An 18,673-nucleotide genomic window follows, 5' to 3' on the forward strand; every position below is an offset into this window, starting at 1 on the left:
CATTGACCAGTGATTCAACAATTAATTCAACAAACATGTATTGAGCACTCACTGTGTACCAGTTACTATTCTAGGCTCTGGGGTTATATTAAAACAAACTAAAGCTTCTGTATTCAGAGAGTTCATATTTTAGTGGGGAGAGATGGACAAATGAGCATCATGTGTAGTATGTCCAATGGTAACGAGTGCTAAGGAGAAAAATAAAGCAGGAAAGAACATGGAGAAGTCGGGTGAGGGTGCATACGGCACTCTCCCGGAGGAGCTCAGACACTCCAGGGCGAGACTGCTACATAAATAAAGTCTTGCTATCAAATACCATAGTGCTGATAGTGCCAGTGCTATGACAGAGACCAGAGGCAGGATGGGAGCACTGTGGGAGCACAGAGAGAAGGCCTAGCTCAGTCTGCAGAAGTGGCATGTCTTCACCTAGTTGTGACTCTGGAACCAGAAGGAAAAGGGTGTATTTGGCAGATCAAGGGGGAGGGAGCATTCTGGGCCAAGGCACAGAAGTGTGACAGAAAAGTCCAGGAAAGCACATTTGTGGCTTCCGTGCTAATGGACTTCACAGGCCTGAAGAAACAAGGTGCTGAATGTGGGGGTGTTTTGGGGGAAGGAGAGGCAGGTACAGAGTGTTGAAGCAGGACGGCTCTGTGGGGTGCCTGTTGGCAGTTTGGCATCATGGGAGCATAAGGGAGGATCAGGCTGGGATACGGGGGAGAGGGTGGGGATGGGCCTGGAACAGGAGCAGCGCCAAAGTTCAGAGGGCCCTGCATGGCAGGCTTAGAAGTTTAGATTTTGGCCAGTCGCAATGGCTCACATTGATAATCCCAGCACTTTGGGAGGCTAAGGCAGGAGGATCACTTGAACCCAGGAGTTTGAGACCAGTCTGAGCAACATAGTGAGGCTCTGTTTCTACAGAAATTAAAAAAAAAAAAAAATTAGCTGGGTATAGTGGCTCATGCCTGTAGTCCCAGCTACAAGGGAGGCTGAGGTGGCAGGATTGCTTGAGCCCAAGAGTTTGGGGTTACAGTGAGAATGAGCTATATGATTTTACCACTGCACTCCAGCCTGGGCAACAGAGTAAAACACTGTTTCCAAAAACAAACAAAAAAAGTTCAGATTTTATCTGGTGGACAATGGGGAGCCATTGGGTTTTTATAGAGAGGGATAAGATGAGCCGATCTGGACTGCAGTGTGGAGAGTGGCTTGGTAGGAGGGAAAAGTAAAGGCAGGGAGACCAAATGGGAGGCTGGTGAGACCATAGGAAGCCCAAAGAGGCCAGTAGGCCTTAGTTAATGCAGCCTTCACAGGCAAAGCTCAATCACAAATGGGGAACCAGGCAGAGGAAGAAGCTCAAGGAGAAAAGGTTAGTTTAATTCTAGGCATGTTGAGTGTAAGGGACCTGTAGGATGTGCAGGTGCAAAGAATAATAGTTCACATTACTAATCGTTCATTATGTGTCAGGCACTGTGCTGAGCATTTCATGTCTTCTTTATTCCTCACTACAACTGATGATGTCGGCGGATTTTACAAAGAGAAAAACTCAAGCACAGAAAGCTTAACTTGCTTGAGATCTACAGCTGTTAACTGGTGGGGCCAGGCTTTGAACCCAGACTGGCTGACCATAGATTCCTCATTTTTGATCCATAAACTATACTGCTTTCTAACAGTATAGATTTAGAACTCAGGAGAAGATAGGCTAGTGATAGTGACTATAGGTTTCAGAGATTCCATATAGCTGGCAATGCAGTAGAGAAAAGAATAAGAAGTGGGTAGAGGAATACAGACCATGTGAAGCAGAGATAAGACAGGGAGTGTGGCAGGAGCTGTTGTTTTGTTTTGATATGAGCAACCCTGAAACCTTTGTATAGACCAGGGAGAAGCAACCAGACGGGTTCAAAATTTAAGAAGGGGTAACTTGTGGGACAAAGATGTGTGATGGCGAGCACAGGTAGAAAGACTAGCCTTGTACAGATGTGAGACCGCTGGTGAGTGCAGGAGGTCAAAGTGTCTTAGTATTTGCCATGAGGTAGGAGGCAAAAAGCTCTGCCAGAATCAGGAAGGCAGGAGATAGTCAGCCAGGAAATAGAGACAGCTGGGAGAAGACATGTATCTGATGGCTTCTCAGGGCCCTTTGAGAATTTGATTGTCAATGGGATGGAAACCACTGAAAAACTGCACATCCCCCCAATTTTTGCAAACAATTTGAATGAATGGGCCCTTCAAATTGAGAAAATTGCCAAGGGACCAAATTGGTTCCTTGCAGTGGCCCTAGACATAGCAGTCTCTAACGGCTCTTCTGTGTCCAAGAATTTTTATCTTTGATGGGCTGAGTTTGAGGTGAGGGTGGGATGTCCAAGAGCAAACTTGAAAAAGCAGTTGAATGGTGGGATTTTCTACTAAATAGCCTTGCCTGGGTTTGAAAGTATAGTATATAAACAGGAAACAAGCTTGTTCTGTGCAAAGCCACTGGCCCACGGGAGCCTAAGCAAGCAGTCATGGTCTGCGGACCAAGTGCAGTGACTCCCAGGAACACCGGCCACTGGTGTCCCTCCAGGCTTCTCTGCAGGCCCTGGCAGGCAGGCCCACTCCCAGGCCCAGTGGCTAGTGTTACCTTGGGGGTTGGGAGGGACCCAATGTGAGATAGAGATCTCAGGTTGCAAAAGTGGGATCTTGCCAAGACTATAGCCAACCCCTCACTTTGGCAGCCTTGTTATAATTGAAAAGGATACAAGTCAAGCAGAGAGAAAGAGAGTCTGATAAAGACACCAGTCAGTGCATGTGGCCTCAGGGCTACTGGGTGCTCCCCAGATGATTCCACTTGCCGGAGCAGTGCAAAGGATCACACTCAGGGCCAGTCATGGGCAGAGCTGCTCCACGCTAATACCACCTTCTAGAGACCCGGAAGTTTCTTCTCTAATGTTTATTTCATCTGTGGCATCATCGTCAGTAATTCATTAACTATTTATGAGAAACATTTGAATAATACACCACATACAGTGTTGAACTAATTATTTGGACTGACACCAGGTGGCATTATTTCCCCAGGGCGAACCAGCCTCCAGAGCTTCTGCCCCAAGCTCAGACTCCTTCTGGCTGTGGAGGAAATGCAGGCATGCAAGGAAGGCCTTGGCTCCTGGTCTGCAAGCAGTCGGCTCCCCCTTCTGAGTTACAAGTGGTCTCCATGGGAGCTGCAGAGGGGAGGGCTAGGTCTGGGCATAGGAGGACAACACAGTTAACCCATCTTAGCAGTCAGGCTTTGTATTAATCATGCGTATTTATTTTCTGGATTTCTGATGCTTTGACATCTGGAGTCCTGCTTCCCAGGGCTAGTTAGTTCCTAGTGATAGTAAAGGCTCACCCATAAGCATCCTTGTTGTGCGCAAAGGAATCAATCCAGACCCTGTACCCCAACCAACTCTTTTATTGAGCTCTTGCAGGGGTCAGATACTGGGCCATTATCCCCCTGCCCAAATCATTCCAGGGTCAGGTACCAGACGAATAGAGACTGTCCTTATACCCCAGAGCCTGCTGACGTTATTTAAACTAGCCAATCCTACACCTATTTACCCTGCTTGGCCTGTTTCTTCCCATAGCAACCACAATAAAAGCTCTTGTTCATGTTTCCTGCCTGCTCTGTCTGCCTCCCGGCCAACTGTGGTGCGTCCCTGTGTGGCCTTGCACAGCATGGCATGCGTTCTCCCCTTAGGAACTATGAGGAACCAACTGTCTTTTCAATGGCAATTGTCTCCTGATCTGTTGACCTCACCATACCCCAGTATAATAAAACCTACTTTTTTTTTTTTTTTTTTTTAAGACGAGTCTCACTCTGTTGCCCAGGCTGGAGTACAGTGGCGTGATCTCAGCTTACTGCAACCTCTGCCTCTCAGGTTCAAGCAATTCTTCTGCCCTTAGCCTCCCAAGTAGCTGGGATTGCAGGGATGTGCCACCACACCCAGCTAATTTTTGTATTTTTAATAGACGCGGGTTTCACCAAGTTGGCCAGGCTTGTTTCGAACTCTTGACCTCAGGTGATCTGCCTGCCTTGGCCTCCCTAAGTGTTGGGATTGCAGGCATGAGCCACTGTGCCTGGCCCCATAAAACCTACATTTTAAAAAAGGGTTTGTATTCAATCTTTCCTGATATGTGAACTATATAAATGAACAGACAGAAGCAATTAATATTTATTGTGTTTTTACAACGTGTCAGGCATTGTAATAGTCTTTTTTTATCTATTACTTATTTAATGGTAATTTCCAAAATCAAGTAGGTTAAATAACTTTACCAATGTCGCAAGACAGGCTAAACTCAGGTCTTCTGGTTCTCAGCTCAGGAATTTCCTACCACACTGTTTGTAGATAACTAAGACAAATCTCTTTTCTTCTCCCTTCCCTTCCCTCCCCTCCCCTCCCCTCCCTTCCCCTACCCTCCTGTCCCTCCCTCCCTCCTCCCCTCCCTCCTTCCCTTCCCTTCCCTTCCCCTCCCATCCCTTCCCTTCCCCTCCCTTCCGCTCCCTTCCCCTCCCTTCCCCTCCCCTCCCCTCCCCTCCCTTCCCTTCCCTTCCCTTCCCTACCCTTCCCTCCCTCCCTCCCTCCCTCCCTCCCTCCCTTCTTTCTTTCTTTCTTTCTTTCTTTCTTTCTTTCTTTCTTTCTTTCTTTCTTTCTTTCTTTCTTTCTTTCTCTTTCTTTTTCTTTCTCTCTCTCACTTTCTTTCTTTTGTGTTTTTTTGAAAGAGATGGAGTCTTGCTATGTTGCCCAGGTTGGTTCAAACTTCTCCCCATCAGCCTCTCAAGTAGCTATGACTACAGGTGTGTGCCACCGTGCCCATCAGATTTCTTTTCTCTTTTCTTTTCTTTTCTTTCTTTCTTTTTTTTGAAGTGGAGTTTTGCTCTTGTTGCCGAGGCTGGAGTGCAGTGGCATGATCTTGACTGACTACAACCTCCGTATCCCAGGTTCAAGTGATTCTCCTGCCTCAGCCTCCCAAGTAGCTGGGATTGCAGGTGCCTGCCAACACACTCAGTTAATTTTTTGTATTTTTAGTAGAGATGGGGTTTTACTGTGTGGGCCAGGCTGGTCTCAAACTCCTGACTTCGGGTGATCCACTCTCCTTGGCCTCCCAAAGTGCTGGGATTATAAGCATGAGCCACCATGCCCAGCAGATTTCTTTTTGTTGTTTTTTTATTCCCTTTTCTTTCCCTGATTAATGATCACTGTCCAATCCTCACCACCACTTTTCTACCTATCCCTTTCTTAAAAAAAAAAAAAAAAAAAATTCCTCTGCAGCATTATTTGTTGGTTTCTTCCCCTCCCAGGTGAAAATATGAAATACAAATAAACTACAAATTACAGACTATAACAAATTTTTTTCATTTTGATTACAATGACTTTAAGTTTGGATCTTAATATTTTTATGTTTTTGAGTTTAACAATACAGTCTTCAAACATGTACTTTGTTTTAAATGTTTTTTTAAAAAACATGAGGGCCATGATAGACTAACAGGGCCAGATTTATTCTCCCACCTGAAATAACTATGAATTAGGACAAAACATAGGAAACAACAGGATTCAAGAAATTGGACATCAGGTAACAAAAGACCATGATTCTTGAGAGACGGGAAACAAATTAGGTTTTTCCTACAGTTGTCACAGCTTGCTGTCTAGAGGGATTTTTTAGGTTGTACAGGGAGAGGAAACCCAGGCAGAGACTATTGATCTCCTTGTCTTGAAGAGGGAGGCCTTGGATTTCAAGGAGGCCAAGGAGACTAGAGTTTGCAGGACAGAGTAACAGAGATGAGAGGGCTGCAGAGAAAGAAAACCCTAGAAATCCACAGCAAATCCCCTCAAGCATTCAACCGAGTCCTGTTGAGTGCAGGTGTGTGAGGAGAAAATCCTCTGAACGGATAAGAGAGAACAGTACCTGGAACTCATACAGGAATGTAAATAGTGCCTGTTATGACCAGCCAGGCTGGAAAACCTCAGTTTATGGAGCACTGGCTAGTGTAATCAGGGAAGTATTGCCTCAGTAGTGGGACAAAAAGCCCCCTAGTTGAAACATTGCTCAGGTTGTGCCAAAGAAAGCTTAGAAGCAAGACCTGAAAGTGTCAAACTCTTCTAATAACTCTGTATTACAGAACAAAGTTCAAGAATATTTATGAAATTCACAAATATCTATCACCCAATAAAGCAAATGTACAATGACTGAGATCCTATAAAAATTACCAACCTATAAAGAAGTATACAGTAGAAAGTGAGCCATAACAGGGAGGACAATATATCAATTGAAACTCACAGAACTGACATAGATGATGGAAGTAGAAAAACAGCATCAAAATAGTCATCTTAAATTGTATCTCATATGTTCAGAAATATAGGTGAAAGATTAAACATGTTAAGTAGAGAAATGAAAGACGTAAAATGAACCCAAGAGCATGGTAATGGGTTCATTGGGGGCCCTTCTCTGTGGGCTTTATAGCATACCCAAGCCAGTGTAAACTTCAGCCTTGAACGATTGCCCACCCTCCTTCCCATGGGCTATGAGTACTGAAGGGGGTTGCCCATTGTCAAACAAGCAAAAACATCCAAGTTGAGCTTCTAGAGGTGAAAGTTATAATTTCTGAAATAAAAATTACACTGGATAGGTTAACAAAAGGTAAGGCATTGCAGAAAAAAATCAATAAACTTGTGGACATAGCAATAGAAAGTATCCAAAATGAAACACAGAGGGCAGGCCAGTCATGGTGGTTCACACCCGTAATCCCAGCACTTTGGGAGGCTGAGGTGGGCAGATCACAAGGTCAGGAATTCGAGACCAAACTGGCCAACATGGTGAAAGCCCATCTCTACTAAAAATACAAAAATTAGCTAACTGTGGTGGTGAGTGCCTGTAATCTCAGCTACTCAGGAGGCTGAAGCAGGAGAATTGCTTGAACATGGGAGGCAGAGGTTGCAGTGAGCCAAGATCATGCCACTGCACTCCAGCCTGGGTGACAGAGCGAGGCTATGTCTCAAAAAAAGAAACATAGAAAAAATTTAAAAAGTGAACAGGGCATCAGTAAGTCATGGGTATAATATACAGGTACTAGGGATTTTCCAGGAAGGGGATAGAAAAAATACATGAAGAAATAATGGCTCCCAACTTTTCAAATATCATGAAAATGATAAACTCTCAGATTCAAGAAACTCAGTGAAACATGAAGAAAATGACACCCAAATCCATCAGCATCAAATTGCTCAAAGCTAGTAACAAAGGGAAAAACATCTGGGGGATGAGGGGCACAGGGAATGGAGACATTACATACAGAAGAACTAAGAGAAGAATAACAGCAAATTCATCTTCAGAAACAATGCCAGCATGAAGACAATGGAGTAACATCTTTAAAGTACTGAAAGAAAAAATGTCAGTTTAGCATTCTGTATGATACACTTTTATATCCATTGAAAATATCTTTCAAAAATGAAGGTAAAGTAAATAAATTTTTAGACTTAAAAAATCTGAAAGTATTAATCACCAGCAAGTTTATCCATCTTCTGCAATATCTAATCATTTGTTAATCCCATTCAATGTTTGTTTTTTTTTAAATTTCAGACACTGTAATTTTTATCCTTAAAGTAAGTTTTATTTTGGTTTCTTTTATATCTCATCCATGTTTTTACTTGATTTTTTGAAATAACTATTTTAATGCCTTTGTCTGCTAAATTTAACATCACTATGAATTCTGTGCCATTTTCAGATCATTTATTTACCCCCTTATTTTAGTTAATATTTTCCTGCTTTTCATGTTCAGTAATTTTTTACTAGATGCTAGACATTGTTAATTTTACCTTTTGTGCTGGATATTTTTATATTTCTATAAATGTTCTTGAGCTTTGTTCAGGGATGCAGTTAAGTTACTTGGACACAGTTAGATCCTTTCAGGTATTGCTTTTAAGATATGTTAGGTGGGACCTGACTCATATTTACCCTACGGCTCATTATTTCTAAACACTGAGGAAGATCTTTTGGAGTACTCTACCCAATACCCCCTGAATTGTGAGGTTTTCCAGCCTGGCTGGTAGGATTAGGCACTATTCCTAGTCACTGTGAATGTCATGTACCGTTTCCTCCAATCCTTCATCAGTCTCAGATTGTTTCCTCACACCTGTACACTGATCAGTACCCTGTAGAATACTTGTGATGGACCCTCTGCAGATCTCAGTGTTCTCCCTCTGCAGTTGTTGATTTTCTGGTACTGTCTACTGAAAACTCTAGCTACCTTAGTTTCCCTGGACTCTCAGCTCTGTCTCCTCATCAGATAGTATCCTAGGCTTTTCCTGGGTTTGCTTTCCCTGAACCAGAGCCAGAAACTCTCCCAAAGGACTATACCTGGGCAATCATGGGTCTCACTTTGTTCTCTGTCTCTTAGGAATCACTATCCTTTGTTGACTAATGTTCAGGGTCCTGAAAATCATCATTTTGCATATTTTGTCCAGTTTCCTGGTTTCTGGAAGGAGCGTAAATGTGGTCACTACTATTCTGTCTTGGTTAAAAACAGATGTCCTAGGTCATTTAACATTAATTATTGATGTGGTTGGCTTTACATTACCACATTGCTATTAGTTTCCTTTGTTTGATTTGTTCTTTTCCTGCCTTCAGTTGTATTAGTTATTTCTTTGATTTCATTTTTTATCTATTGTTAGTTCATTTAGTTATACTCCTTTTTAACTTTTTCAGTGGTTGGCCTTGGGTAGCTAATATACATTTTTATCTTATCATATGTTTCTTTCAACAGTATTATACCAGTTCATATGTAGTATAAGAAACAACAGTATATTTACAATCTCTCCTTCCAATTATTTTGTGCTGTTTTTGTCACATATTTTATTTTATCTTACAAACTGTACAATGCATTGTTATGATTTTTATCTTTAGTTAGCCAGGTATCTCACAATGCAATCAACAAGTAGAATGTCTCTTATATTTATCTTAATGTTTACTTTTTTTGTGCTCTTCCATTCGTTGATTATATTCAAGTTTCAATTTGGTTATCATATTCCTTTTACATAAAGAACTTACAATTTAACATTTCTTATAGAACCAAGTCTGCCTTAAATTAATTCTCCTAGATCTTGTTTGTCTTAAAAAGTCATTATCTTGCCTTCATTCTTGAGATTTTTTTTTTCTGGGTACAAAATTCTTGATTGAGAAGGTTTTTTTCTCTTCAATTCTTTAAAGATATCACTTCATTTTTTTTTTCTGGCTTGTACAGCTTCTTACAAGAAGGTTGTTGTATTTCTAATCTTTGTTTCTCTATATGTGTTTATTTTCCCTGGCTTCCTTCAAGATTTTCTCTTCATCTTTGGTATTTAGGAGTTTGGCAGTGACGTGTTTGGGTGTTTTAAAAGTGCATCTACTGCTCTGGGTTCCCTGTAACTCTTAGATCTGTTGTTTCATGTATTTCATTTTACTAAAGGACTATTACGTCTTTAAATATTTCTTCCACTTTGTCCTCTTTCTCTTCATCTGGGATTCAAATTACATGCATGTTAGGCCATTTGATATTGTCCTATAGCTTTGAATACTTTGATCTTTTTGTTTTTCATTCATTTATCTCTTTGTGTTTTAGTTTTATTAGTTTCTATTGACCTGCTTTCAAGTTCACTGTTTCTTTTCTCAGCTGTGTCTACTTTACTCAGGGGCTTGTGAGAGGAATTCATCCCTGATATCATGGTTTTAATTTCTAGCAGACACTTTCTCTCATTTCCATCTTTCTGCTGAAATTTCCAGTTCATGCATTTATATTTTCCCATGGAGCCTTTAACATATTATTTAGTTATGTTAAAATTTCTGTCTGATAGTTCCAATGTCTGGATTTCTCTGATCGTGGTTTTGTTGATTCCTTTATCTCTTGAAGATAGGTTGTTTTTCTCTTGCAATTTTGTCTGTCTTACAATTTTTTTTTTATTGAATGCTATACATCACGTGTAGAGGAACAATAGAAACTGAGGTAAATAGTATTTATACTTTGTTAAGGTTCATAGACCTGGCAGGAGGTTTTGCACAAACCCAGCTACCAGAGCATGAGTCTGGCAAGATAGAAAACACACACAAGTCAGACAGAGCAACTCGTTACTCACCAATAGGCAGCAAGAATCAACAGAAGCCTGGAATCCATGGTGAGCCAAGTCCTCCAAGGCTCAGGAAAGCTGTCCAGAGCAGATGGAGTCTTATCTGCATGTGTCCCACTTTGTACCAAACCTGAGAGACTCCAAAATCATGGCATTCTGGGTTTCATTCCCCAGGGGAAACCTGGATCACTGTGCACAAGTGTTGTAGGACATCCTGTTCTGGGAGAAATGAGGAAAAAGCCCAAGCTATTCTGGACAGGTCCTTCTTATCTCAGCATATTGCTTTCTCAGAGCATTGTACTGAATTGCAAGCAAGAGGAGGAAGAGCTGGGTTAACCAAGGTCATTTGGTGACCTGTCCTGCACACCTGGAAATAGAAATGCCTCTTCTACTGTTAGGCCATTAGTGTGTATGTAGGAATGGGAGATGGGAGTTGAGCTAGACTAGTCAGGAACTGAGCTGGTTTGAGCTTCAAATTCTTCTAGCAGTAGGATGCCATTACCATCTGCTTAGTGTGGGTCTGAGGTGCTAGTGAGTTTCTCCTGGTGTTTCTGCTTCCCCCTAAACGTTTCACTGTTCTTGAGTGCTTACACCACAGAAGGGAATCTCTCTTGCTGCTATTCCCCCATCCTCAACAGTAGAGTTCTTGTTACTCAGTGCTAGGCTCATGGTATGGCAGGAGATGTTTTCTTGTCCTGGACTGGCCTCAGTCTTAGGTGGACCCTGGGCACCTGGGACTGGGGATGAAGCTTTACTGATGTTCCTGCACTCCTCATTGTGGCAGGGAAGCTCTGTTTTATATTTGTTGTTAGTCTTGGGTGGAAAGGGACCGCCACGTCCCAGCTGTGCAGTTCTATTCTTGGTATCAGCGTAGGATTCTCGACCCAAGAGGTTTCCTGCCCTCCTTAGGAGTAAAGGGTTTTTGCTTCTACTCTTCCAGTAACAATGACTCTTTGCCCATGTCCTGGGAAATGGTTTCCTACCTTCTCCAGAGAAAGATGGGTTTTACTTCTAATTTTTCTTTTTCTTTTTTTTTTTTTTTTGAGACGGAGTCTCGCTCTGTCGCCCAGGCTGGAGTGCAGTGGCCGGATCTCAGCTCACTGCAAGCTCCGCCTCCCGAGTTCACGCCATTCTCCTGCCTCAGCCTCCCGAGTAGCTGGGACTACAGGCGCCCGCCACCTCTCCCGGCTAATTTTTTGTATCTTTTAGTAGAGACGGGGTTTCACCGTGTTAGCCAGGATGGTCTCGATCTCCTGACCTCGTGATCCGCCCGTCTCGGCCTCCCAAAGTGCTGGGATTACAGGCTTGAGCCACCGCGCCCGGCCACTTCTAATATTTTCTAAAAAGTCATGGTTCAAAATGACTCACTACCTGTTCCCAAATGGCATAATGCTTTTTGCTTCATAGAAGAAAAGAGTCCAGAGAAGTAAGTAAGCAGGCTTTGTGCCTGTCCCCCAGCTATTCATTGCTCATACCATCCCCTTTCCCCCTGCAAGTGAGGAGGCTCTCGCCAGTCTCTGCCTGACCCCAGTCTTTGAGGTTCATGAAGAGCTTGCCAGGGAGAACAAGCTCTGCTTGTGTCTAAAGCCCCCAGCTATTCCAAGCTGACATGCTGGCCCATCCTGGGCCCCTAAGAATTTGCTAACATATTAGTTTACTTTTTCTTACTCGCTTGTTTGGCAACCATGTCTTTTTCCCATGCTCTGCCAAAGGAGAGACTGTATGTGTCCAATCTTGCTTCCGAGGGCCTTGTCCCTCCCTGGAATTTGGTTTACTTGGTGCCTCTCTTTAATGGGCTTCATAAAACCTGTAACTTTGTAGCTTATGCAGCTTTTCCTTATTGTAGAATGGGAACATCATTCTTTCCCACTTTCTTCATCCTGAAAGGAAGTCCCATTTTCTTATCATGGGATTCTCTCTTTTTTCTCAATGACCAGCAGAGGTAAGTTTTTCATTTTATACACAGGAAGCTAAGCTCTCAGAGAAATCTTTTTCCTTTACTGGCAGGTGATGAAGCTGGGACGCCTCAGCTATAATGAAGACCTCTGTGATGGGGGAGCAGGAAGCCATGGAGAAAGCCTGAGGTTCCCAGGAGGTGAGAGAGCATGGGAAGTAGAGATCTGCCCACCAAGAGCTCAAGGGTCACCAAGACGCACACCTCTGTCAGAGGCAAGAATACATCCAGCAACCAAGAACAAAATGCCACTAATATGGTTTGGCTGTGTCCCCACCCAAATCTCATCTTGAAGTGTAGCTCCCATAATTCCCATGTGTTGTGGGAGGGACCTGGTGGGAGATAATAGAATCATGGGGACAGTTTCCCCCATACTGTTCTCATAGTGGTGAATAAGTCTCATGAGATCTGATGGTTTTATAAGGGGAAATCCCTTTCACTTGGCTCTCATTTTCTCTCTTGTCTGCCATCATGTAAGATATGGCTTTCACCTTCTGCCATGATTGTGAGGCCTCCCCAGCCACATGGAACTGTGAGTCCATTAAACCTCTTTTTCTTCATAAATTACCCAGTCTTGGGTATGTCTTCATCAGTGGTGTGAAGGTTTGGGGAAGGTCTACTGCTGAATGTATGAAATTCCACCATCAAGGATTCAACACTACCATATTCTCCATACTATCTTTAAAAATGCAAACATTGACTGGGTGTGGTGGCTAACACCTATAATCCCAGCACTTTGGGAGATCGAGGCAGGAAGATTACTTTAGCCCAGGAGTTGAGACCAGCCTAGGCAACATAGTGAGATCGCATCTCTAAAAAAAATAAAAATTACCTGGTGTAGTGGTGCATGCATGTAGTCCCAGGTACTTGGGAGGTTGGGGCAGGAGGATTGCTTGAGTCCAGAAGGTTGAGGCTGCAGTGAGCTGTGACCATGCCAGTGCACTCCAGCCTGGGTAACACAGTGAGACCCTGTCTCCAAAACAAAACAAAAGAAGGTAAAAATAAATAAAATGCAAATATTTTTAGAAAGAATAATATGTTTGATTCTGTTGGTATGGCTTTATATTAGAATAAATAATAGAATAATTCCTGCAACGTCTTCTTCTATTTTAAAAAATGGATAAATAATTGAATCAGAACTGAGTTCAAATCCTGACTCTGCCAGTTATCGGCAGTGAGCACTATGAACCTTTTGTTTGTAGTTTTGAATCATTCGATTATCCATGTCCTCATCAGAAAAATGTGATATTCATCTTACAAGTTTGTTGTGAGGGTGAAATGAGATAATGAACATAAAATGCTTCCCACAGTGTCTGCCACAGAATCACTCCTTTGTACATTCACCAGATGTTTATTGAGCATCTAGTAAGTGCCAGGTGCTGCTCTACATGCTGGGAAATGTTCAGCAGTAAACAAAGCAAATTCCGTACCATGATGGAGTTCATGTTCTAGAGCAGAGTGATAGAAAATAAATAAGTAAGCCAGCAAGTAAATATAAAATGTGTCAGATGGTGAATGGTTTGGAGAACAATAAAGCAAAGGGAAAGGGAGTGAGGGGAAGATGGGCCACTATTACAAAGTTCTATGGGGCAGTCAAGATGACCTCTTCCACGAGGTGACGTTGGAGCAGAGCCTGAAGGAAACAAGGGGGTGAGCCTTAGACATCCGGGGAGAGAGTTGCAGAAGAGGGAAGACTCACATAAAAGTCTGTACCTTGCTTGGCAAGTTTGAGGAACAGCACGGAGGTCAGGGCAGTGGAGCAGAGTGAGAGAATGGGGAGTGGTAGGAGATGAGGTGGAGGCTGAGGGTGGGAGGCAGCACCAGAGGATGCCACGTGTCATGCAGGACTTGTAGGCCATGGTAAGAACCACAGCTTTTGCCTGACACGGGAGCCACAGAAGTGTTATGAGAGGGGAGAGAACTGGTCCTCCTTCCACCCCAGGTGCTATGTGGGGTATTGACTTCAGGGAACAGGGAGATGCGGAAGCAAGAAAGCCATTTAGGAAGTGATTGCAATATAAGGAAAGGATGGCTGTGACCTCTGTCATAACAGGTCAGGTTCCACATAGAAAGTGGAGCTGAAGGATATGCTGATGGCTAGAAAATGGTGTGTGAGAGAAAGGCAAGGATAATTAAGTTGTTTGGCTTGAGAGGCTGGAAGGACAGACTTGCCATTTACTGAAATAAGGAAGAGTATGGGAGGAGCAAGTTTGGAGAGAAGGGGAGATTCGGGTTAGTTTTAGACATGGAAGGTTTCATACCCAAGAGGAACAGTCAAGTAGACAGATGGATATGTGAGTCTGGCATACGGGGGAGAGGACTGGAAATAAAAAATAGACACAGTGAGGCAGGGCAGTATTTGAGGGACCGTTCACTCTTTTTCCCATCTAGGTATGGTTTTAGGAGCAGGTAGAGAAGACCCTAGAAATGAAAGGCCAGACTCTAAATAGGCTCTAGCTGTTCACATCAGGCTCCACCCCTTCCTAGTGTGCCATTTTGCAGGTGATTCTCCTATTTTGAGTTCATTTTCCTGTCCACAGAGAAGGGGTTGGAAAAGACAATCTAAGATTTGGCACACTATGACTTTGTGGATATCTTATGAAGATTAGATACATTTAGAAGAAGAAGCGCCTCAAACTAGCAATTATTTGTGTGGGTTCGTCTCTCAGGCGTCTACCTGAGGAAGCAGGGGAAAGATCCTGAGGGTTAGAACTCACAAAAGCAAGCGTTAAAGAGGAGTGAGTGCACACCTGGAAGGATATGGGACATGCTCTTCAGAGTGGAGGGGAGAAAAAGGTGGGCTTTATAGAGCTGCCCAGGGCTGCTCTGAGAGTCAGTATCCCAGGGGCATGGCTGTCCCAGCAACTCTAAAACCCGTTCATTTTGTAGCTCAAACCCAAAAGCTCCATCTTCCTAAGATAATTCACTGCCTTTCCTAAAGGACTGTCTCCCTACCTGAAAGCCCATCACACCTTCAACTGCATAATTCAGAACAGGCTTCCAGTTCTATGACTAACTGAAGGAAGTGGTTCTTTGGCTATAAACCCACCAGTCTGTGATTGGTGTCCCCTCAGAGTGTGTCCATGATGATTCCTTTTCTTGTTTCTTTTTTTCTTTGAGACAGGGTCTTACTCTGTTACCCACCCAGGGTGGAGTGCAGTAACACAATCAGAGCTCACTGCAGCCTTGACCTCCTGGGCTCAAGCAGTCCTCCCACCTTAACCTCTCGTGTAGCTGGGACCACAGGTGCACACCACCACACCTGGCTAATTTCTGTATTTTTTTTTTTTTCTAGAGATGGGGTCTCACTATGTTGCCCAGGCTGGTCTTGAGCTCCTGGGCTCAAGTGATCCTCCCACCTGTGCCTGCCAAAGTGGTGGGATTACAGGGATGAGCCACCATGCCAGGCCATGATGATTACTTTTATGTGTCAACTTGACTGGGCTAAGAAATGCCTAGAAGGCTGGGCGCGGTGGCTCAAGCCTGTAATCCCAGCACTTTGGGAGGCCGAGACGGGCGGATCACGAGGTCAGGAGATTGAGACCATCCTGGCTAACACGGTGAAACCCCGTCTCTACTAAAAAATACAAAAAACTAGCCGGGCGCAGTGGTGGGCACCTGTAGTCCCAGCTACTCGGGAGGCTGAGGCAGGAGAATGGCGTGAACCCGGGAGGCGGAGCTTGCAGTGAGCTGAGATCCGGCCACTGCACTCCAGCCTGGGCTGCAGAGCGAGACTCCGTCTCAAAAAAAAAAAAAAAAAAAAAAAAAAAGAAATGCCTAGATAGCTGGTAAGATACTGTTTCTGGGTGTGTCTGTGAGGGTGTTTCAGGAAGAAATTTGAAATTTAAATCAGTAGACTGAGTAAAGAAGATTTACCTTCACCAGTGTAAGTGGGCATTATCCAAACTGTTTAGGCCCAAACAGAGCAAAAAGGTGGAGAAAGGGTGAACTCTGTCTTCTCAAGTGAAGACATTTGTCTTCTCCTGTCCTCAGACATCAGAGCTCCTGGTTCTGGAGCTTTCAGACTCTGATACTCCCTCTGCCCCTGCCCACTTCTCATTCTTGGCCTTCAGACTCAGGCTGGGAGTTGCATTATGGGCTCCCCTGGTCCTCAGACTTTCTGACTCAGATGGAATTCTACCACTGCCTTCCTGGGTTTCCAGCATGCAGATGGCATATTGTGGGACTTCTTGGCCTTTGTAAGTATGGGAGCCAATTCTCATAATAAATTTCCTGTTATATATCTGAAAATATCCTTTTGGTTCTATTTCTCTGAAGAACCTTGATTAATGCAGTGTTCTAATGAGGTGGAAACTTAACCAAGAGAGAAATTAAAGTGTCAGCATTTCAAGTTTTTGAAAGGGGACACTTATAAAACAAATGATCATAAATGAGAAACAAAAGCAATCAAGACAAATTAAGCAAGAATATAAATCAAGCCATGAATACAAGTCATTCTGGGATTCAAGTAAAAATGGTCGAGAATTACACCCAATACATGGCTCAATATGAGTAATGCAGGTACTTCTTCTGCCCACAATCAGAAGATCAGTGGAGTCCTAACTGCAGGCTACTCACAGCAGGGAATAGGATGCCACCTCTATTGGTCCAAGGGAAGACATAGATAAGAATGATCGAAGTCATGGTTCTCACATTCTGGTTTGCATAATTATCATCTTTCACATTTGAAAATTGCTGCATCCATCCCCAGAGATTTAGTGTATCTAAGATGTGGCCTGGGATTCTGCATTTTACAAGCACCTCAAGTGATTCTTCTTTAAGTGATCATTGGCCACCCTTGAAGAAACACTGTTACGGGAGGGGAGGATCCCAGTCAACGAGCTTGGGGGCTGCTAGAGTGTCTTAGTCCATTTTTTGTTGCTTATAACAGAACACTTGAAACTGAGTGATTTATAAAGAAAAGGAATTTATTTCTTACAATTCTGGAGGCTGGAAAGTCCAAGGGCGTGACCTGGCATGTGATAAGGGGACTGTTTAGAGTCTAGAGGTGGTGCAGAGTATCACATGACAAGAGATCTCTCTTCTACTTCTTATAAAGCCACCAGTCCCACTCCCATGATAACTCATTAATCCATCAACTCTTTAATCCATTAATCAATGAATAGACTAATCCATTCATGAGAGCAGAGCCCTCATGACCCAGGCATCTCTGAAAATTCCCACCTTCCAACATGCTACATTGGGGATTGAGTTTGCAATACATGAAACTTGGGGGACACAAAGCATAATAGGGAGGGATTCAGTTATAGGGGAGTGTATTGTAGACAGTGGCGACTGAAGCCTAGCTGTGCAGACAGACCAGCAAGACAGCAGTAGGATCAGGTTGTTAATTGGGCCTGTACAGGCTCATCCCTGGTGGCCAAGTATTGGGTCCATGTAAGTATACATATTCTCAGCCTCCCAAATGGCAGGCAGGAAGGTGGAGGAACGAGGAAGAAATGGAGCCAGGAGGAGGGTATCAGTGACTCCACCTCAGATGAACAGGGAAGGGAGAAGTTAAGAATTTGCTGCTAACCTACATGATGTGCCGACATAATTTATGAGGTGTATGTGCTCATGCGTGAGTTTCAACCATGGCTAACTGAAATGAAAGAGCTTTGTTCTCAAAAGATGCATTTATGAAAACGTTACACTACCCTAGTCCTCCTTGGCTGACCGTAAAAGGACATGTTTTTGAACCAAGAGTCAAATTTTAGAAATAAAACACCCTGTCATGGAAGCTTGTTCATCTAAATGGGAAGAAGCACTCTAAAGGAGTGTGCTGGCATGGCATTTTCTTTAAGTCTTTGGTGCACAAGAGAGGTTAGACTCTAATTACGAACTGGGAATGTGTAAACTTGCCAACCCGTGGCTATGAATGAGGCCTCGTTAGCTTATATGATCACCCCATGTGGGTGCATCACCTCTAGGTGTGCCAACATGGCATTGTAGAAAAAGTGGGCAATAAGACAGGTAGGCAAGTAATAGACAGACAGGGCGCAGATACTGCATCTGTCACACCAGGCAGTAAAATTAGCCATCTTTTTAACCAGCATCTTGGATTGGATTATTCTGCGGAGACTGTGATTTTTTTCCATAGCTTAGGGGAGTGATTTATAACCCTGGACAGGTATATAAATAAGTATATAGATAATGAAAAAGTGGATGTGGATTTCTTCTGAGTAGGTTGGATTATATGGGATTTGTAAAACGTCTTGAAATCATTAAAAATCCATTCCTCTGCTTTGTATATGCTTTGTTTGCTTTCCTGTTTTCACAATGTTTGAAATGGGTAAGAGACTCTGATTTACCATATTACAAGATTGATGTATTAATTTACAAAAATAGCATAATTGCTGAGAATAATTTTGCTTGTTAAGTCTGCCACAACAGGGGCTTCATTTGCCTAGAAAAATCTGATATATTAAATTTGTGGTTGTGGTTGTAGTTGTAAATGTCTAAGAAAATACGATTTTTTTAAAGAAGTGAAGTCAATGTTTAAGAAGGATTTAATCCATTGAACTTAAATTAGTTGAACACTGATCAAAGAGCCAGTATCAATGATTTAAAAATTATTTTTATTGATAAATCTGCAAATAGAGCAAGATGATTTGTA

At 43.1% G+C, this 18,673-nt stretch overlaps 1 non-coding gene across 1 annotated transcript; it reads left to right on the forward strand.

The window, feature by feature from the left end:
* Window positions 1–6,425: 6,425 nt before the first annotated feature.
* On the forward strand, window positions 6,426–6,559 carry LOC114675101 (small nucleolar RNA SNORA42/SNORA80 family). The gene has a single exon (XR_003726198.1). It is a non-coding gene; the product is annotated as a small nucleolar RNA SNORA42/SNORA80 family (small nucleolar RNA).
* The last annotated feature ends 12,114 nt before the right edge of the window (window positions 6,560–18,673 follow it).

Source organism: Macaca mulatta, chromosome 1 (genome assembly GCF_049350105.2).
Source record: "Macaca mulatta isolate MMU2019108-1 chromosome 1, T2T-MMU8v2.0, whole genome shotgun sequence".
Taxonomy (NCBI): Eukaryota; Metazoa; Chordata; class Mammalia; order Primates; family Cercopithecidae; genus Macaca; species Macaca mulatta.